The sequence below is a fragment of the Stegostoma tigrinum genome, chromosome 1, assembly GCF_030684315.1.
Source record: "Stegostoma tigrinum isolate sSteTig4 chromosome 1, sSteTig4.hap1, whole genome shotgun sequence".
NCBI lineage: Eukaryota > Metazoa > Chordata > Chondrichthyes > Orectolobiformes > Stegostomatidae > Stegostoma > Stegostoma tigrinum.
The window spans coordinates 109,881,515-109,901,180 of record NC_081354.1 but is presented as its reverse complement, the minus strand read 5'-3'; the positions used below and the strand labels follow the sequence as shown (position 1 = coordinate 109,901,180).

The 19,666-nt window shown below is 50.0% G+C and overlaps 1 protein-coding gene across 9 annotated transcripts in view; it reads right to left on the bottom strand.

Annotated features, from left to right (window-relative positions):
• The window catches only part of LOC125462707 (probable tRNA methyltransferase 9B), a 78,897-nt gene that overhangs the window by 32,862 nt on the left and 26,369 nt on the right, over positions 1-19,666 (bottom strand). For 3 of the 9 annotated variants that reach the window (XM_059647895.1, XM_059647889.1, XM_059647897.1), the window contains exon 2: positions 17,494-17,554. The exons of 2 other annotated variants lie outside the window; for them this stretch is intronic. The gene's annotated coding sequence lies outside the window, so the exon portion shown is untranslated. Of the gene's footprint in view, positions 1-17,493; positions 18,053-19,666 lie in introns of those variants that run through there. 4 more of the 9 variants (XM_048553416.2, XM_059647887.1, XM_059647915.1 and 1 more) reach the window with 2 other exon arrangements.

Here is a 19,666-nt window from a genome sequence, read left to right as displayed (position 1 = left end):
GTGAGGCGGTGATGGCGGTGGAGTGGGCCGGTGAGGTGGTGAGAGTGGGCTGGTGAGGCGGTGATGGTGGTGAGAGTGGGCCGGTGAGGCGGTGACAGCGGTGAGAGTGGGGCTGGTGAGACAGTGATGGTGGTGAGAGTGGGCCGGTGAGGCGGTGACGGTGGTGAGAGTGGGCCGGTGAGGCGGTGATGGCGGTGAGAGTGGGCCGGTGAGGCGGTGATGCTGATGAGTGGGCCGGTGAGGCGGTGACGGCGGTGAGAGTGGGCTGGTGAGGCGGTGACGGCGGTGAGAGTGGGCCGGTGAGGCGGTGATGGTGGTGAGAGTGGGCCGGTGAGGCAGTGACGGTGGTGAGAGTGGGCAGGTGAGGCGGTGACGGCGGTGAGAGTGGGCCGGTGAGGCGGTGATGGTGGTGAGAGTGGGCCGGTGAGGCGGTGACAGCGGTGAGAGTGGGGCTGGTGAGACAGTGATGGTGGTGAGAGTGGGCCGGTGAGGCGGTGACGGTGGTGAGAGTGGGCCGGTGAGGCGGTGATGGCGGTGAGAGTGGGCCGGTGAGGCGGTGATGCTGATGAGTGGGCCGGTGAGGCGGTGACGGCGGTGAGAGTGGGCTGGTGAGGCGGTGACGGCGGTGAGAGTGGGCCGGTGAGGCGGTGATGGTGGTGAGAGTGGGCCGGTGAGGCAGTGACGGTGGTGAGAGTGGGCAGGTGAGGCGGTGACGGCGGTGAGAGTGGGCCGGTGAGGCCGTGACAGTGGGCCGGTGAGACAGTGATGGCGGTGAGAGTGGGCCGGTGAGGCAGTGATGGTGGTGAGAGTGGGCCGGTGAGGTGGTGACAGTGGTGTGAGTGTGGCCGTTGAGGCAGCGTCAGTGGTGAGCGTGGGCTGCTGAGGTGGTGACGGCAGTGAAAGTGGCCTGGTGAGGCAGTGAGAGTGGGTCGGTGAGGTGGTGATAACGATGAGAGTGGGCCGGTGAGGCGGTGACGGCGGTGAGAGTGGGCCAGTGAGGTGGTGATAACGATGAGAGTGGGCCGGTGAGGCGGTGAGGCGGTGACAGTGGGCAGGTGAGGCGGTGATGGCGGTGAGAGTGGGCCAGTGAGGCGGTGACGGCGGTGAGAGTGGGCCAGTGAGGTGGTGATAACGATGAGAGTGGGCCGGTGAGGCGGTGACGGCGGTGAGAGTGGGCCGGTGAGGTGGTGATAACGATGAGAGTGGGCCGGTGAGGCGGTGAGGCGGTGACAGTGGGCCGGTGAGGCGGTGATGGCGGTGAGAGTGGGCTGGTGAGGCGGTGATGGCGGTGGAGTGGGCCGGTGAGGCGGTGAGAATGGGCCGGTGAGGCGGTGATGGTGGTGAGAGTGGGCCGGTGAGGCGGTGATGGCGGTGAGAGTGGGCCGGTGAGTCGGTGACGGTGGTGAGAGCGGGCCAGTGAGGTGGTGTCGGTGGTGAGAGCGGGCCAGTGAGGTGGTGACGGTGGTGAGAGTGGGCCGGTGAGACAGTGATGGCGGTGAGAGTGGGCCGGTGAGGCGGTGATGGTGGTGAGAGTGGGCCGGTGAGGCGGTGACAGTGGTGTGAGTGTGGCCGTTGAGGCAGCGTCAGTGGTGAGCGTGGGCTGCTGAGGTGGTGACGGCGGTGAGAGTGGGCCGGTGAGGTGGTGATAACGATGAGAGTGGGCCGGTGAGGCGGTGACGGCGGTGAGAGTGGGCCGGTGAGGTGGTGATGGTGGTGAGAGTGGGCCAGTGAGGCGGTGACGGCGGTGAGAGTGGGCCGGTGAGGCGGTGATGGTGGTGAGAGTGGGCCGGTGGGGCGGTGACGGTGGTGAGAGTGGGCAGGTGAGGCGGTGATGGCGGTGAGAGTGGGCCGGTGAGGCCGTGACGGTGGTGAGAGTGGTCCGGTGAGACAGTGATGGCGGTGAGAGTGGGCCGGTGAGGCGGTGATGGTGGTGAGAGTGGGCCGGTGAGGCGGTGACAGTGGTGTGAGTGTGGCCGTTGAGGCAGCGTCAGCGGTGAGCGTGGGCTGCTGAGGTGGTGACGGCAGTGAAAGTGTCCTGGTGAGGCAGTGAGAGTGGGCCGGTGAGGTGGTGATAACGATGAGAGTGGGCCAGTGAGGCGGTGACGGCGGTGAGAGTGGGCCGGTGAGGTGGTGATAACGATGAGAGTGGGCCGGTGAGGCGGTGACGGCAGCGAGAGTGGGCCGTTGAGGCGGTGACAGCAGTGAGAGTGGGCCGGTGAGGCGGTGACGGCGGTGAGAGTGGGGCTGGTGAGACAGTGATGGTGGTGAGAGTGGGCCGGTGAGGCGGTGACGGTGGTGAGAGTGGGGCTGGTGAGACAGTGATGGTGGTGAGAGTGGGCCGGTGAGGCGGTGACGGTGGTGAGAGCGGGCCAGTGAGGTGGTGACGGTGGTGAGCGTGGGCCGGTGAGGCGGTGACGGCGGTGAGAGTGGGCCGGTGAGGCGGTGACGGTGGTGAGAGTGGGCAGGTGAGGCGGTGACGGCGGTGAGAGTGGGCCGGTGAGGCCGTGACGGTGGTGAGAGTGGGCCGGTGAGACAGTGATGGCGGTGAGAGTGGGCCGGTGAGGCGGTGAGAGTGGGCCGGTGAGGTGGTGGCAGTGGTGTGAGTGTGGCCATTGAGGCAGCGTCAGTGGTGAGCGTGGGCTGCTGAGGTGGTGACGGCAGTGAAAGTGGCCTGGTGAGGCAGTGAGAGTGGGTCGGTGCGGTGGTGATAACGATGAGAGTGGGCCAGTGAGGCGGTGACGGCGGTGAGAGTGGGCCAGTGAGGTGGTGATAACGATGAGAGTGGGCCGGTGAGGCGGTGACGGCGGTGAGAGTGGGCCGGTGAGGTGGTGATAACGATGAGAGTGGGCCGGTGAGGCGGTGACGGCGGTGAGAGTGGGCCGGTGAGGCGGTGACAGCGGTGAGAGTGGGCCGGTGAGGCGGTGACGGCGGTGAGAGTGGGCCGGTGAGGTGGTGATAATGATGAGAGTGGGCCGGTGAGGCGGTGACGGCGGTGAGAGTGGGGCTGGTGAGACAGTGATGGTGGTGAGAGTGGGCCGGTGAGGCAGTGATGGCGGTGAGAGTGGGCCGGTGAGGCGGAGACGGCGGTGAGAGTGGGCCGGTGAGGCGGCGACGGCGGTGAGAGTGGGGCTGGTGAGACGGTGATGGCGGTGAGAGTGGGCTGGTGAGGCGGTGATGGCGGTGAGAGTGGGCCGGTGAGGCGGTGAGAGTGGGCCGGTGAGGCTGTGATGCCGGTGAGAGTGGGCCGGTGAGGTGGTGAGAGTGGGCCGGGGAGGCGATGATGGTGGTGAGAGTGGGCTGGTGAGGCGGTGATGGCGATGAGAGTGGGCCGGTGAGGCGGTGATGGCGGTGAGAGTGGGCCAGTGAGGTGGTGACGGTGGTGAGAGTGGGCCGGTGAGGCAGTGACGGCGGTGAGATTGGGCCGGTGAGGTGGTGACGATGGTGAGAGTGGGCCGGTGAGGCGGTGATGGCGGTGAGAGTGGGCCGGTGAGGCGGTAACGGTGGTGAGCGTGGGCCGGTGAGGCAGTGACGGCAGTGAAAGTGGCCTGGTGAGGCAATGAGAGTGGGTCGGTGCGGTGGTGATAACGATGAGAGTGGGCCAGTGAGGCGGTGACGGCGGTGAGAGTGGGCCGGTGAGGTGGTGATAATGATGAGAGTGGGCCAGTGAGGCGGTGATGGCGGTGAGAGTGGGCCGGTGAGGTGGTGAGAGTGGGCCGGTGAGGCGGTGACGGTGGTGAGAGTGGGGCTGGTGAGACAGTGCTGGTGGTGAGAGTGGGCCGGTGAGGCAGTGACGGTGGTGAGAGCGGGCCAGTGAGGTGGTGACGGTGGTGAGAGTGGGCCGGTGAGGCGGTGACGGCGGTGAGAGTGGGCCGGTGAGGCGGTGATGGTGGTGAGAGTGGGCCGGTGAGGCAGTGACGGTGGTGAGAGTGGGCAGGTGAGGTGGTGACGGCGGTGAGAGTGGGCCGGTGAGGCCGTGACGGTGGTGAGAGTGGGCCGGTGAGACAGTGATGGCAGTGAGAGTGGGCCGGTGAGGCAGTGATGGTGGTGAGAGTGGGCCGGTGAGGTGGTGAGAGTGGGTCGGTGCGGTGGTGATAACGATGAGAGTGGGCCAGTGAGGCGGTGAGAGTGGGCCGGTGAGGTGGTGATTACGATGAGAGTGGGCCAGTGAGGCGGTGACGGCGGTGAGAGTGGGCCGGTGAGGCGGTGACAGCAGCGAGAGTGGGCCGGTGAGGCGGTGACAGCAGTGAGAGTGGGTCGGTGCGGTGGTGATAACGATGAGAGTGGGCCAGTGAGGCGGTGACGGCGGTGAGAGTGGGCCGGTGAGGTGGTGATAACGATGAGAGTGGGCCGGTGAGGCGGTGACGGCAGCGAGAGTGGGCCGGTGAGGCGGTGACAGCAGTGAGAGTGGGCCGGTGAGGCGGTGACGGCGGTGAGAGTGGGGCGGTGAGGCGGTGACGGTGGTGAGAGTGGGGCTGGTGAGACAGTGATGGTGGTGAGAGTGGGCCGGTGAGGCGGTGACGGTGGTGAGAGCGGGCCAGTGAGGTGGTGACGGTGGTGAGCGTGGGCCGGTGAGGCGGTGACGGCGGTGAGAGTGGGCCGGTGAGGCGGTGATGGTGGTGAGAGTGGGCCGGTGAGGCGGTGACGGTGGTGAGAGTGGGCAGGTGAGGCGGTGACGGCGGTGAGAGTGGGCCGGTGAGGCCGTGACGGTGGTGAGAGTGGGCCGGTGAGACAGTGATGGCGGTGAGAGTGGGTCGGCGAGGCGGTGAGAGTGGGCCGGTGAGGTGGTGGCAGTGGTGTGAGTGTGGCCATTGAGGCAGCGTCAGTGGTGAGCGTGGGCTGCTGAGGTGGTGACGGCAGTGAAAGTGGCCTGGTGAGGCAGTTAGAGTGGGTCGGTGCGGTGGTGATAACGATGAGAGTGGGCCAGTGAGGCGGTGACGGCGGTGAGAGTGGGCCAGTGAGGTGGTGATAACGATGAGAGTGGGCCGGTGAGGCGGTGACGGCAGTGAGAGTGGGCCGGTGAGGTGGTGATAACGATGAGAGTGGGCCGGTGAGGCGGTGACGGCGGTGAGAGTGGGGCTGGTGTGACAGTGATGGTGGTGAGAGTGGGCCGGTGAGGCGGTGACGGCGGTGAGAGTGGGGCTGGTGAGACAGTGATGGTGGTGAGAGTGGGCCGGTGAGGCAGTGATGGCGGTGAGAGTGGGCCGGTGAGGCGGAGACGGCGGTGAGAGTGGGCCGGTGAGGCGGCGACGGCGGTGAGAGTGGGGCTGGTGAGACGGTGATGGCGGTGAGAGTGGGCTGGTGAGGCGGTGATGGCGGTGAGAGTGGGCCGGTGAGGCGGTGAGAGTGGGCCGGTGAGGCTGTGATGCCGGTGAGAGTGGGCCGGTGAGGTGGTGAGAGTGGGCCGGGGAGGCGATGATGGTGGTGAGAGTGGGCTGGTGAGGCGGTGATGGCGGTGAGAGTGGGCCAGTGAGGTGGTGACGGTGGTGAGAGTGGGCCGGTGAGGCAGTGACGGCGGTGAGATTGGGCCGGTGAGGTGGTGACGATGGTGAGAGTGGGGCTGGTGAGGCAGTGACGGTGGTGAGAGTGGGCCGGTGAGGTGGTGACGATGGTGAGAGTGGGGCCGGTGAGGCGGTGACGGTGGTGAGAGTGGGCCGGTGAGGCGGTGATGGCGGTGAGAGTGGGCCGGTGAGGCGGTGATGGTGGTGAGAGTGGGCCGGTGAGGCGGTGACGGTGGTGAGCGTGGGCCGGTGAGGCAGTGACGGCAGTGAAAGTGGCCTGGTGAGGCAATGAGAGTGGGTCGGTGCGGTGGTGATAACGATGAGAGTGGGGCTGGTGAGACAGTGACGGTGGAGAGTCTGGGCCGCTGATGCGGTGAGAGTGGGCTGGTGAGGCAGTGACGGTGGTGAGTGTGGGGCCAATGTGGCAATGAGAGTGGAGCCAGTGAGGCAGTGATGGTGGTAACAGTGGGCCGGTGAGGCAGTGAAGGCAGCGAGAGTGGGCCGGTGTGGTGGTGATGGCAGCGAGAGTGGGCCGGTGAGGCTGTGACGGTGGCGAGAGTGGTCCGGTGAGGTGGTGAGAGTGGGCCGGTAAGGCAATGAAGGCAATGAGAGGGGGCAGGTGAGGTGGTGACGGCAGTGAGAGTGGTCCAGTGAAGCAGTGGCAGCAGCCCCCGGGTGCCCTAGCGATTGGGGCAGTGCCTACACTATTGTGGAGATGGGAGTTGGGGCTCTGAGATATGGACCTTTCTTTTTTTCTTGTTACCTTTAGCTGTGTTAAATCTGTTAATATTGGTTTTTGTAACCAATTGGGCGCCAATGAATGGCACTTTTCTCTATACCTCTGTATACTTATTCCTACACTTAGTACATGTGACAAATAAATAAATGGATTAGCTGACTGACATAAGGCCAGGCAGTTGGGATGAAGACGTCATTTTCAGTGTGTTAATCTATAACTACAGTTATGTAACTACATGCCACAGTTATCCGTGCTGGGGCCACAAATGTTTATTAATCACATTGTTGATGGAAGTGAATGTACTATAACCAAGTTTATAGATGACAGAAAAATAGGTGTGAAGTTAATTGGTGGGGATAACACAAAGAGTGTGCACAGGGATATGTTCAGATTTAGTGAATGGGCCAAAACTGGCAGATGGAATATAATGTAGGAAAATTTGAGATTATGAACTTTGACAGGAAGAATAGAGGAGCTGAATCGTATTTAAATGAAGAAAACTGCAGATAGCTACAGCAGAGTGGGATTTGGAAGTCCTCTTGCAAGAATCACAAAATGTTAGCATCCAAGTATGAGCGAAGGCAAGTTGAAAGTTGAACTTTATTGCGGAGGGAATGCAGTATAAAAATAGAGTAACCTTGCTAAAGCTACCCAAGGCATTGCTTAGATCATGCCTGGAAAACTTTGAAAAATTTTGGTCCCCTTACCTAAGGCATTAGATGTAGTCCAAAGAAGGTTCACTAAGTTGATTCCAGGCATGGAGGTGCTGTCTAATGAAGAGAGGTTGAGTATGTTGTGATTGTTCTCATTGGAGTTTAGAGCAGGTATTGAAAGGTATGAGTTTCTTAGAGGGCTTAGTAAGGTAGATGTGGGGATGTTGTCTCCCCCTGTGGGAAGTCTAGGAACAGAATGTATACTCTCAGAGTAACCAATCACCCAAAATGAAATAAAGACGATATTTTTCTCTCAGCGGATAGTGAATCTGTGGAGATTTTAATGACAGAATGCTGTCAAGGTTCAGTCATTACGAGTATTCACAGCTTAAACAGACAGATTTTTAATCATCAAAGAAATCACTGATTATGGGAACAGGAATTTGGAGTTGAATATTATCAACCAAGAATCACTGAATGGCCTACTTCTGTCTTATGGTCTGATTGTCTTATAAAGAGGTAGGAGAGGATCTAGGGAAAATGGGAACTGCAGATGCTGGAGAATCCAAGATAACAAAGTGTGAAGCTGGATGAACACAGCAGGCCAAGAGGCATCTCAGGAGCACAAAAGCTGACATTTTGGTCCTAGACCCTTCATCAGAGAGGGGGATGGGGAGAGGGAACTGGAATAAATAGGGAAAGAGGGGGAGGCGGACCGAAGACGGAGAGTAAAGAAGATAGGTGGAGAGAGTATAGGTGGGGAGGTAGGGAGGGGATAGGTCAGTCCAGGGAGCACAGACAGGTCAAGGAGGCGGGATGAGGCTAGTAGGTAGGAAATGGAGATGCGGCTTGAGGTGGGAGGAGGGGATAGGTGAGAGGAACAACAGGTTAGGGAGGCGGGGACGAACTGGGCTGGTTTTGGGATGCAGTGGGGGAAGGGGAGATTTTGAAGCTGGTGAAGTCCACATTGATAACATTGGGCTGCAGGGTTCCCAAGTGGAATATGAGTTGCTGTTCTTGCAACCTTCAGGTGGCATCTTTGTGGCACTGCAGGAGGCCCATGATGGACATGTCGTCTAAGGAATGGGAGGGGGAGTTAAAATGGTTCGCGACTGGGAGGTGCAGTTGTTTATTGCGAACTGAGCGGAGGTGTTCTGCAAAGCGGTCCCCAAGCCTCCGCTTGGTTTCCCCAATGTAGAGGAAGCCACACCGGGTACAGTGGATACAGTATACCACATTGGCAGATGTGCAGGTGAACATCTGCTTAATATGGAAAGTCATCTTGGGGCCTGGGATAGGGGTGAAGGAGGAGGTGTGGGGGCAAGTGTAGCACTTCCTGCGCTTGCAGGGGAAGGTGCCGAGTGTGGTGGGATTGGAGGGGAATGTGGAGCGGACGAGGGAGTCACGGAGAGAGTGGTCTCTCCGGAAGGCTGACAAGGGTCTAGGATGTGTCTAGAAAAGTTTTCTAGAAAAACCTATCTGGTTCATTAATGTGCTTCAGGGAAGGAAACTTACTTTACCTGGTCTGGCCTGTACATGATTCCAGACCCAGTTTTTTTTTATTGTGCTAAGTATGACTCTTACCAATGGAGCATTTTCTTCCTGATTCTCTATGCCTTCAGTTTTACCAAAGCTCCTTGATGCCACACTTAATAAAATCCTGTCTTGATGCCAAGGGTAGCCACTGTCACATCTCTTCTTGAGTTCAGGTCTTTTGTCTACATTTTAACCAGATCTATAATATAACTAGGCATTGAATGGTTCTGGTGGAACCCAAATTTACTGTCAGCAAACAGGTTATTGCTGAATAAGTGCTGCTTGATGGAACTTTGAAACTCACATTTCACCATTTTGCTGATGATGAAGAGTAGACTGGTGGGTCAGTAATTGATTAGGTTTGCCCTGTTTTTATGGAAATCACAAATCTCGATAATTGTCACATGGTCAGGTAGATGTCACAGTTGTAGCAGTACTGGGAGGGGGTGGGGTGAGGCCAGCCCTAGTGAATTCCTCTATACTATTGCCGAGGTGCTGTCAGGTCCCAAAGACTTTGTAGTGTTTCGTGCCTTCAGTAATTTTTTGTTACCACTTGAAAATTGCATCTGTGATGCTGGGTACCTCAGGAGGAGTCCAAGGTGGATTAGTCACTCAATACCTCTGGTTGAGGAACGTTAGAAATGCTTCAGTTTTGTCTTTTGCATTGATAAACTGGGCTTCCCCACCTATCAGAATGCTTGCAGATCCTGCTCCCTGGTTAGTTTTTTGGAATTATCCACCATTTTTTTCTTAGCAATAGTATTCTTGATGCCTAAATTTAAACAAAAACCCTGAAATAAAAGTCACAAAAATAACTTAAGAAACAAATTAACATTAGCCTCTGTTAATCTGAAGTTTACGGGAAGAGATTCTGATACAGCGTTTTCCAAATGAACATTAGGACTTCCATTGTCCATATTCCAGTTATCTATCTTCCTATCTTCTACCTACTAGAATATTTGAGTGGCATAGTCCTAAACATGATAAGCCTTGTTTACATGCCACTGACAGGAATCTGTCCAACAAACAAATATTTTTAACCAACTTGCTCAGGTACGTAATGAGACACCTAAGGGTGAAGTGGGACTTGAAGCCAGGCCTGCCTAGTCTAGAAGTATCAACACAACCAATACACCACAAGAACCCACTATACAGTAAGGCAATATTTTTAATCAACCTTTTCAGACATTTCTGTGACTGTTGTGTCTTGAAACCGGATCTTCTGGCCCAGAGTGTTTTCTTTTCATTTTTCACTCATGGGGTGTGGGTGTCACTGGCTGACCAGCATTTATTACGCATCCCTAGTTGCCCTTGAGAAGGTGATGGTGAGCTGCCTTCTTGAACTGCTGTAGTTTGCATGCTGTAGGTTGACCCACAGTGCCCCTATGGAGGGTTTTCCAGGATTTTGACACAGTAACAGTGAAGACACAACAACATATTTCTGGATGATGAGTGGTTTGGTGGAAACCTTACAGGAAATATGTTGTGTATGAAATATGTTGTATCTGAGGGAGTGATGTCTGTGGATGTGGTGCCAATCAAGCATGCTGCTTTGTCCTGGATGAAGCCAAGCTTCTTGAGTATTGTTGGAGCTTTTATACATATTGGGCAAGTGGGGAGTATGCCATCACACTTCTGACTGTGTCTCGTAGATGATGGATAGGCTTTGGGAGTCAGCAAGTAAATTACTCAATGAAGTGTTCCGAGCCATGGACCTGGTTTTGTAGCTACTGTGTTTATTTGGTGATTCTAGTTGAGTTTCTAGTCAATGGTAACACCCAGGATGTTGATAGTGTGGGATTCAGTGATGGTAACACCAGAGAATGTCAAGAGGTAGTGAAAAGATCATCTCTTATTGGAAATGGTCATTGCCTGATATTTGTGTGGCATGACTGTTACTTGTCCCATTTCAGCCCAAGCCTGGACATCGTCCAGATCTTGTTGGATATGACCATGGACTGTTTCTGAGGAATCATGAATGGTGTTGAACATTGTGCAGTCATAACTGACCTTATGATGGAGGGAAGGTCATTGATGAAGCAGCTGAAGATGGTTGGGCCTAGGACACTACCCTGAGGAACTCTTGCCGAGATGTCCTGGACCTGAGATGACTGACCTCCAACAACCATGAACATCCTCCTATGTGTCAAGTATGACTCCAACCAGTGGAGATACCCACTGATTCCAGTTTTTCTAGGGGTCCTTGACGCCACACTCGGTTGAGTTGATGTTAAGTGCTGTCACTTTCATCTTTCCTCTGGAATTTTGCTCTTTTGACTATGTTTGAACCAAAGCTGTAATAAATGACCCTGGCAGAACCCAAACTGGGCATCACCGAGCAGAGTATTACTTAGCAAGTGTTTCTTGTTAGCAATGTTGATGACACCTTCCATCACTTTATTGATTGAGAATATACTGATGCAACAGTAATTAGTTGGGTTGGATTTGTCCTGCTTTTGTGTAAAGGACACACCTGGGCAATTTTCGACAATGTCAGGTGAAGCTACAGAACTGGACTACCTGCATGCCAGATAGCATAAGCAGCAAGTGATAGAGAGAACTATGCCATCGCACAACCAAAGGATCAGATCTAGCTCTGCAGTCCTGCCACATCTAGTCATAAACAGCTTTTAATGTATAAATCTGAAGTACACAACATGCAAAATATATCTCTGAATGGCTTGAGGACATTTTTAATTGTTAAAAATTTCTTTGTTCAACTTTAAAATAAGTCAGATTAAGTCATGCAAAATGGAGAATTTTTACAAACGTATTTTGTACAAAACAATTTATTAAGCTCCTGAGCTATCTTGCTCTACTAATTTAACAATGTCACTGCAGAGATGTATTACTTGCTTCTGAGAAAGAACACAACCTAGTGAACTGTGTAATTACCTCATTAAATTGAAAGTGAACTAAAACTGTAGTAATAAATTGTTCAGCTGCAGTCTAAGGTTAATCTCCTCACAAGTACAAATCTACTCTTTGGTCTGAATGAAACATTTCCTGCAGTGGAATTAATGTGGGTGTCTGTTTTCATTGCTGGCTCCTCATGTTTGTGCAGTCCATGCAATTTAGCATCTGTCTGGCAGTCATAGAGTCATACAGCACAGAAACAGACCCTTCAGTCCAGCCAGTTCATGTTAACCATAATCCCAAACTTAACTAATCCCATCTGCCTGTGCTTGGCCCATATTCCTCTAAACATTTCTTATTCACGTATTTAACGAAATGTTATTTAAATGCTGTAACTACACCTACACCCACCACTTCTTCTAGAAGTACATTGCACACACGTACAACTCTCTCAAAAAAATGCCCCTCATGTCTTTTTTTAAGTCTTGCTCCTCTCCCCTAAAAAATATGCACCCTTGTCTTGAAATCTCCAACCCAGGGGAAAGATATCTGCCATTCACTTTATCTATACCCATCCTGATGTTAAAGTCAGGAAATGTAACGCAATGGAATCTATAACGCTTAATGGAAGGATTACTTGTAAAACAACAAACAGAACCAAAACAGAGAACCTAACACCAGGGTCATTGGAAAAAGCATGCTGTATCAGTATTGATCAGTTTAGCAAGTGATGACTGTTGTGTGTTCTACCGTCTTCCCAGTGTGTGAGATGCTTTAGGGGCTAACGTGGTCTGGTATACAATGAGGGGAAGCTTCCTTCAAGCTGAAGGAGGAAAGACTTGTGAACAAATTATAGATTATTGCATTGTTGCAACTATTTATAGGTTGCAGGCATTTTATGCTGTACATGGCTGCAAAATGACCTGGCCTAATCACAGAATCCTCTACAGTGTGGAAAGAGGCTATGCAGCCCATTGATGCTATACCTTCCCTCTGAAGAGCATCCCACCCAGACCTAAAATCTGACCCTATCACTGTAATCCCATATATACCATGTCTAAACCACCTAGCCTGCACATCTCTGTGAACACTATGGGCAATTTACCATGGCAAACCCACCTAACCTGCACATCTTTGGACTGTGGGAGGAAACCAGAGTACCTGAAGGAAACCCATGCAGATATGCGGAGAACGTGCAAATTCCATGCAGTTTCCCAAGACTAGAATCAAACCTGGGTCCCTGGCATTGTGAGGCAGCAGTGCTAACCACTTATGTCTGCCTCTAACAAAAACTACTTTACTCGCCCACCAAGTCCTCATAACATCATCATAGTGAGTGGTGGTGTTTGTTTCAGTTAATCAAGTATTAACTTTATCAGACCAATGCTTAATATCACCCCCACTCTTCTTTTCAGATTACTATCAAAGTTATACATTTGTTTACATAAAGAAATTTACCACTACCACATCTCCCCCAAGGTTTTTACTTTACAAATTCAGATGATCTGGAGATTTCAGTATTTTCTCTGAACATGTTCTTGGAAGAGTAGTAAAAACAAAAAAAGAAATAGTTGGAAACCTCAACAGTTCTGGTCCTAAGAAGGCTCACCGGACCCAAAACATTAACTCTGCTTTCTCTCCACAGATGCTACCAAACTTGTTGCGTTTTCCAGCTACTTCTGTTTTTATTTCTGATTTCCAGTATCTACAGTCCTTTAGGGCTTTTTTTTTGGAAGGATAGTGCTTTCTTGGATAGAAGGTAATTGTCTCAGTGTATCTTCCTGAGTTTTCTTCTTGAGCTGTTTTCTAATCCGGAGGACCTTTAATCTCTTGCATGTTTTTCACAAGGATTTTATCCCTGAAAGAGCAGCTACTTTTATCTCTGGAGTACCTTGCATATTGACACAGTGCCTAGCATTTTTTAGCAGAGATTCCCATGGAGTCTACAACATGTGTCATTGTGATTTTTTGTCTTCACCCACCAATGAGTCTGTGATGAAGAGTTAGGTGGTTGTTTTTGACCAATTAGGCACAATGAGCCAAAGTGCTTTTCTGAACTGTAGACCTCTATGACTCTACCTCTAAGGTGAAGTGAGATGCTCATTGGCATAAATGTCAGCCTGTCAAAATGTTTGCTCTAGGTCACCAAATTCCCTGAGAAAAACTTTCAGTTTGCCTTTTTCTGCAGATTGCCCTGTCTCATTTGTCCCTATTTGTCAGGAGTTCTTTGGCCCTTTGCCCTTTTGTGACTAAATTCTACTATGACACATTTTCTGAAAGTGGCTTGTTTCGCTTACAATAAAAGCATTTCCTTTTAAAAACTGGGCACTGTTTGCACATGTGAGATTTCTTTGGACAGTTCAGAGCAAGCCACATTGCTGTGGGTCTGGAGTCAGCTGTCGACAGACCTGGTAAGGATGGCAGATTTCACTCTGGAAACCTCTATAGTGCCAAAGGACATGACAGGAATCACTGACAGTTTCAAGATGATCATTACAACTAAGGCTAACTTTCAATTCCAGATTTATTCATTGAACTTAAATTCCACCAGCTGCCATGGTAGGTTTCAAACTGATGTGCTGTCAGCAATAGTTTGGACCTCCACATTACTAACCTAGTGGCATTCTTACAATGCTGCTATCTCTCAAAACGTTGCAATGTTCAGCTAATGAACTTGTTGCTGTCAATCTGGTGATATCTATTGAAAAGTGTACAAGTGGTGATTAAAGGTCTGGTGCTGCAGTGATAGTGCCCCTACATCTCAGCCAGGAGGCTTGGGTTCAAGACCCACCTGCTCTAGACGTGGGTAGAATCATCTCTGAACAGGTTGATTAAAAATATCTACAAGTGCAGATGTTGGTTACAGTCAAGAACATCCTCTCCATTTTAAAAGGGCCTGTACTGATATTCACCGTGAAGCTTCCTGAAGAGTGCTCTAATTACACAATGTGACGGGCAATAACCATGAAGAATATGACCCCATGAGTCAGCACAATGGGAAAGTAGGGAAAAATCCTCTGATGCCCTCTAATCACCGGGGCAGATTCTATTTTTTCTTCTACAGAGAAAAGGGAAGACCCACCATTTTTATGACTCATAATCTGACTTTTCCCTAACTCACTGGCACAAGAGGAGCCATCGCTGAAGTTGGTTCTAATAGAGTACAAAAGTTACCCATGAAATAACATTCAGAAACAATCCTTCACAGCATCAGATGTGCTCTCCAGCCAATGAAATATTTTTGAATTATATTCATTATTCCGATGCAAGGAAAAGCAGAAGATAATTTTCACACAGCAATTTCCCACAAATAGCAATGGAGTAATTCACAAGACTCTAGTAAAGTCATGTCAAGATATGTGTTACTCAAGGCCCTGGGAGAAAACTTGGCTCTTCAATGTCACAGTTTCTGTTATATACCCAGCTAACAGGGCTATATGATCACAATGAATTTTTCATTTGAAAGAAGGCACCTCCGACAATGTACTGTCCCGCATTGCCACATTTAAGTGGCAGATTATAGGCTTGCGAATCCCAATGTCAGGGCCAAATGGGATTGCTGAGAGCTCAGGCAGTGAGAGTGGCAGCTCAGTCTTCCATGAAGTGGCTACTTAATTGGCCTCCATTAAAATAATCATCCACTGAAGGACAGTGAGAGGACTATCAATGCTGCTGACCCATTCAGAAGCTGGCAGCTCTGGAGCCTCAGCAGTCTCTCTGAGAGAGGTGACCACTGCTCAGGCAGGTTGGTGATGGCAAAAGGCATCTCCATATTGAGGAAGACCTCCCCAGCCTGCACTGAACAAACACTCCCAAACTCAGCAGGGTCAGCCAGGATGGAGAGGATGCTCCTCCTCAGAATCGGATGTGATTGTGGCCTTTCAGATGTGCTGTCCTATCATTAGGGTGTGGAGACTTCAACTCCAATGGGTACATGCCAGTCAGTTACAACGAGGTCACCTCTATTGAGCTGATAGACCTCACACATGTCTGGGGGCCAGAACGACAATGAAAATGTTCCAGTCATTCCACAAAATCATCACAAATTGGAGCCTCGACCTTCTAGTTGGATGCCAGCCTCCCTGGAGCAGTCAATCAATACCATTACCAGCCCAGTCCACGGAAAGAATGCCATCAACTAGAATGCATCAGGGAGTTATCCTGACGAAGCTCCCTCCCATTTTCCTGACACCGTCCTCATTTCTACTGGACTGGAAAAACCGTGCTCAGAGTTTCAACATTATTAGAATAAACATTGAAGCATAATCTCCTGCCACAAAGGTCAAGGTGCGACAAAAGACATTGCTGTCATTGAATCACAGGGTCACTACAACACAGTAGGAGGCCATTCAGCTTGTGTGGCTGTATCAGCTCTCTGCCAGCACAACTCACCTACTGCCAGTTGCAGAAGCTTTCCCAAAACTCTGCAAGTTCTTTCTCTTCAGGTCCTAATCCAATTCCCTCTTGAGTATCTCAATTGATGCGTTACCTGTCATACTTAGCCCTTTATTTTATACAATTTCTCCTCATTTTTCCTACCAAAGTATGCACTTTGTTAAATCTTATCTGCACAAGTCAATCCACTCTAGCAGCCAGTCTATGATCCCTGGCAGTCTATCCTCCTCATCGTTTGCACAGTTAACATTAGCTAAAATCACTTCAAATTGTTTGAACTTAACATCTTTCAATAATAAAATTATGCTATCCAAAAAAGACACCCTGGCATCTTCCTTCTCACTAATGCAAGGTGATGCATTTTGGAAGATCTAATTCAAGAGCGAACTATACAGCAAATGGAAAAGCCCTGGGGAAAATTGATGCACAGAAAGATCTGGCTGTTCATGTCCACTGTACCCCAAAGGTGGCAACACAGGTTGATAGAGTGGTCAAGAAGGCATACGGCATGCTTTCATTCATCAGACGGGGTACTGAGTATAAGAGTTAGCAGGTCATGTTACAGTTGTATAGGACTTTGGTTTGGCCACATTTGGAATACTGCATACAGATCTCGTCGCCACATTACCAAAAGGATGTGGATGCTTTGGAGAGGGTGCAGAGGAGGTTCACCAGGATTAAGCCTGGTATGGAGGGTGTTAGCTATGAAGAGAGATTGAGTAAATTAGGATTATTTACATTAGAAAGACGGAGGTTGAGTGGGGACCTGATTGAGGTCTAGAAAATCATGGGAGGTATAGAGAGGGTGGATAGCAAGAAGCTTTTTCCCAGAGTGAGATCTCAATTACTAGGGGGCACAATTTCAAGGCAAGAGGGGAAAAGTTTAAGGGAGATATGCATGGAAAGTTCTTTACACAGAGGGTGGTGGGTGCCTGGAACATGTTGGCAGGGGAGGTGGTAGAGGGGGGCATGATAGCCTCATTTACGATGTGTCTAGACAGATACATGAATGGGCAGGGAGCAGAGGGATACAGATCTTTGGAAAATAGGCAACAGGCTTAGATAGAGTATCTGGATGGGCGCAGGCTTGGAGGGCCGAAGGGCCTGTTCCTGTGCTGTAATTTTCTTCCTTCTTTGCTCTTTATTCACTTTGCAAATGAATCTCTTAGTGAAATGAAATTAGAAGGCTTATGCAATAGTCCCCCTTTTCCTTTTTCAATGAAGGGAACATGAAATCAAAGCTGTACACCTATGAATCTACAAAGGCAGCTACATTAAGAATTGCAAAGCAAATTGTTTATTGTTTCTGGAGGGAGAAAAACAACATCAGTTGTTCATCATTTATACTACAATGACAGTACAGAATTGATGTATCAAAGCCTTTTACACACTGCATTGCTACTCCATGCATTGGCAAGCAAACAATAATTACAAAACACTTTCTCATGAAATCAGTACCCTTTTAAATATGTTGAATAAAATTGACTTGTGCAAAGAAAAAGCATATGCAGTCCCCAACACAGGAATAGTACAAATTGTTTGTTCCAAGGATTTTGCCAGCAGCCTTTGAGAGATGCAGTGTCACATAGTAACAGAGAAAATTGAAGTTTCATGACCTCAGTCCGTGTAAAAAAACAGTTAAGAATCAGAAGTTTATTACTTGTAAAAAGGCATTGTGTCATCATTTGAAATGATGTGAAAATCTGTGACAAGAAACTGTTGTGTTGAAAGGTGCAGCACAACTCGAATACTGTAAATTTAAGGATGAGTACTGACAAAAATAACCTGATTTAAATCAATTACAAAGCTTCTTTACCTGTTAGTGAAGATGTCCCTGATGTCTCTTCAATTCCTAGTAAAGCCATGACGCATGAGACCTATGTAGAAATGACCATAAATTGAATCAGCTAAGCCCTCCATTTTTTCACAGCAGCTTCAGCAAAGGCTCCAGAGAGTCTGCATAGCCCAGTTTAGTACTGTTTATCTATTGCATTAGCTTGCATTGAGTAGGCCATGAAGTGCAGAGCAGGCTTTTCCATGCAGCCATATTCCAAGCAGGTCTCAGTACTGGGAACACACAGCAAGGAGATAGACCCACACATCAACTGAAGCTTTGTAATTCAGGTGATGTAGTAAAACCCTACGCTGGCAGCTTCCTCAGTGTCTTCTGGGAAAACATTTTCCATTCAAAGCAGCCTGGCTTTTGTGTGTATGGCATTTGTACAAGGCTCACAGTTGATGGAAAGCAAATTCACTACTGACTTTCAAGGTAATCCAACTTGATCTCACCGATCATCAAAGTCATTTTAGTTCCAAATAATGTCTCGATTTAAGGAATTTTATTTTAGGCAAAATACTGTAGCTTCCAACCTCAGAGCAGCTTTTTTTCTAATATATCCAGGAAAACAGCGTCATTGGTGTTAAGTCAGGGAAATAATTTGCTATGTGCCTCTTAAAGTGGCAATGAGGTTTCACAATTCCAAAATGACTATATATAAAAAGGACACTTGCTACAGATCACTAATAACATCCAGATTATGTAAGCTGTTTATACACATTTTGCAACATACACTCCACAGCCTTTTAATATTCATCAAAAATATATATTAAGAGAAAGCACCCTACATGCATTTCTTCAGTGGAATATTTACTTTTGCTCATGCAAACTTATAACTACTATATGAAATAAAACAGCTAAATAGCAATAAAACATGCATTTATATGGCACCTTTGACATAGTGTAACTTCCTTACAAGCTTCAAAACATGACTATCAAACACTTTGATTATCAAATAAAGAGGTGTCTGAGCAAATAACCATCAAAAGATAGAGAACAAGAGCTTTGCCCTTACAACCTGCTCCACTCTGCATTATGATCATGGCTGATCATCCAACTCAACAGCCTGTTACCATTTTACACCCATATTTTTGAGCCCTTTAGTCCTAAGTGCCATATCCAACCTTTCTTGAACTTTATTTTTATTCATTTGTGAGATGTGAGTGCCACTGATTGGGCTAGTATTTGTTGCTGTTCCTTGTGAAGTTAGTGGCCTCCTTGAACCGCTGCAGTCCATGTAGACCTACAGTACATATTAGGGAGGGAATTTCACAACTAACAAAGACCATAAGACATAGGAGCAGAGATAGGCAATTTGGCTCATCAGGCCTGCTCTACCATTCAATGGGACTATGGCTGATCTGATAATCCTCAAATCCATTTTCCTATCTTTTCCCATAAAACTTGATTCCTTGTCTGCATAAAAATCTACCTCAGCCTTGAATGTACTTAAAAGCTCAGCCTCAACAGGCCTCTGTGGTAAAGAATTCCACAGATTCCTGTGACCCTTCCAGTAAGATGACAGTGCAGTAGGGCTTTCAAGCCCAGAGATGGTCCTCATTTCTTCTTTTAGTTTCTTTCTTGTTTCTCTTTTTTTTCTCTTTTTATACTACTTACTACTTTAGCAGAGCTCACGGCAATGACATCCGTCAGCAGCAGCGAATGGACCCAAAAGCACGGATTCATGACAGTGTTGTTGGAGGCAAGTTTGTCTTCCCAGCAACTTCTGATGAGAAGATACTACTGCCGACTCAGGAAGTACTCAGCAGCAGCAGGGGCGAGTTTTGGGTTCCCGGCAGCATCTTCATCCAACACCGATTCATGGAGGTGGCAGCAGAGGCGAGTGTGGGCCCAGTACAAGAACCTGAGTCATCAGCAATGGCTGCATCAGCGAGGTGGGCCCGAAGCAGATTCATGGCAGTGGTGAAGTGGAGTTTGGGTGATACGCTACCCTTTGATGTCAATGGCATCTACATTGGCGAAGTCGGGTGAGGGCCCATACAGGTGAGGGCATTGGTGGAGGCAAGATGGCGCTGAAGAGTGGTGACTTTCATTCCAGCAGCAGTGGCGCGGCAAAGGGTCTCGTGCCTGGCCACCTGTCCCAAGGCCCACGACAGACCACTTAACAAGAGGGGCTATAAAGTTGAATATT